Source organism: Triturus cristatus, chromosome 5_1 (assembly GCF_964204655.1).
Source record: "Triturus cristatus chromosome 5_1, aTriCri1.1, whole genome shotgun sequence".
NCBI classification, from domain to species: domain Eukaryota; kingdom Metazoa; phylum Chordata; class Amphibia; order Caudata; family Salamandridae; genus Triturus; species Triturus cristatus.
The window spans coordinates 593,648,365-593,650,955 of NC_140587.1; positions in this window are offsets into that span (position 1 = coordinate 593,648,365).

Consider the following 2,591-nt stretch of genomic DNA (forward strand, 5'->3'; position numbering starts at 1 on the left):
TTTAGTAAAAGTAGTTCAACTCCATACACTAATTTAGGAACCTTTGAACACTTACAACCAACTCCTAGGAGAAGATATACTCACACATGATGTTACTTCAAATTAGTGTAGAAATATGTTTGATCATTTCCATTTTCGAGTATGCATTCATGTGCAAGCACATTTTAAACTTAAGATGCGAGGTATGTGCACACTTACGTTAGGTGTGCAAACACCCTTGTGAATTGAGCCACTAGTGCTGTATGTACATCGTGTGACTTTTTTTTCTATGTACAGTGGTACATTTGAAACAAACAGAGGAAATTTGGCAGGAGAGTAATCTGAAATATATACATTTTTTCCAAAGTATCAATATTAAATTATTGCAGCCTACCCACACTAATGATTACATTTAAAGGAAAGGTTTTATGTCTAGGAACTTCAATTCATAAATATTGTAATCAGATCCCTGACCCTTTAAGATAGGCCTCTGGCTATTATATAGTGTGAGCGGATCAAAGTAGAAATGTGCTCCCTTGTAGGGACCTCCAATGTTTCAGTGCTATGTGCTCAGGTTTTTCCATTTTCGATAATACTCTTATCACATTTTGGGTGTTTTGGTCTATTTCCCCAAATAGTTCCTTTTCAAACTTTTTGACCCAAATGCCTAAGGTAAACTCTGAAAACTTAGGCCCCATGCTTGATGCTCTCCCTTGTATCTATGAATAATGATAAATACGATGTCGGTGTACACCATGAAATATGTACTTATAACAATGGACTCACATCACTTTTGTTGAATCCACCCAATATGACCTCCCCAACAACCCTGAGTCAGAAATGCATGGTCAGGCAGACCCTGCGACCTAGGCTTGAAACAACAGATTAACATATCACAGGTGGGGTGACAAATAGCCCTTTGTAAAACGGGCGAACAGGAAAACTCAGATTAATCCCACAGATAGGCAGCAAAAGCACAATGGTCTTTGGAGATTGGCCCCATTAAAACATGTTTGGCCAGAGGGGTGCGCATTCCCAAAACACCATAGAGTCAGACGCCACCATAAGTTAGGAAATCTCAGCCAATCAGAACACAGCATGCATACTACACAGAGTGATCACGCAATTCCCATGCCAGATATTTGGACACATACCCACTGGCCCCACATTGTTTCCATGCAAGGTTGAGACTCACTGCGCTCCTTATCAAACAACAAGATTTATCGCCCTGTGACCAGGCACAGATTTCTGTTTCCAATGGAATGTGCGAATTGCTTTATGATGCTTCATGTAATATATTAAATGACGGCCAAAACCAATGTGCTTTGAGACAGACTTCAGACCCGACTCTACTACCTGTTCTCCCGGCCACTGTGTTTAATTAAATCAACTGTTCCTGTTTTGCCAAACACCTCTTGTCTTTTATTTTTTCAAGGTAAATTCATTTTTGAGCAACATAATATAGGAAAGGATTATGGGGCAAATAATACCAATATTAATACCTTGAGCGTAAAGGCATTAGAAGCACTGCTTCCCATGCAAGTTACCACATCATGTTCAGAAAAGAATTGTACTATGGACTATCGAAGGCAGAATATCAGTGGGGCAGAATATTGTAACAAGAATATTGACTGACAAGATATTGAGGATATATGTGCACAGAGGGAGTTAAGGATTTACTATTCTTAACTCCACATCTACATACCTTGAAGATATATATATATGTATATTCACTGAAAAAACCATAGGTTTCACACACGTTATAGTTAGGAATTAGCATTTAAAAAACATTGCAAATTCACTTAAAAAACCATAGGTTTCACACATGTTATAGTTAGGTGGATATTTCACTCGTAAAAAACCAATGAAATTCCCCCGTTATAGTTAGTTCAGATAACTATAACTCGCGCGCCCGCAATCCACTGCTCATGACGTCACATATTACATCACTCATGACATGGTCAGTGGCATCACTCATGACATCACTGATGACATCATCCTTGTGATAGAGTGGCGGTCGCGCGAGTTATAGTTATCTGAACTAACTATATCGGGGGAATTTCATTGGTTTTTTACGAGTGAAATATCCACCTAACTATAACATGTGTGAAACCTATGGTTTTTTAAGTGAATTTGCAAGGTTTTTTAAATGCTAATTCCTAACTATAACGTGTGTGAAACCTATGGTTTTTTCAGTGAATTTGTACGTTTTTTAAAATGTTTTTTTGGTTTTTCACCGTGCGCGCACGGTGTGCGCACACCCGCGATTTCAAAAATGTTTTCTGCCTTCGGGGTCCTTCAGGGACCCCCTGACAAAGGCTAGGGGGTCAGGAACTCTCTACCCTGCCCCCTTTTCACGTTCGCCACCTTCCTTTTTCACTCTCGCACTGAAAACAAACAAAATGGCGGCCAACACTTCCTGATTTCGACCGATTCGAACGTTGACTAACATGTAACCACCAATCAGAATTAAGCTCGCTCACGTTAGGGTGCTCGCACGGTGCGCGCAGGGTGCGCGCTTATAGATATTTATATGCTTTTAAACGCTATTTTCTCAGGAACTACTGAACAGATGGACACCAGACCTGCAAAAGGCACTTCCCTGACCTGAG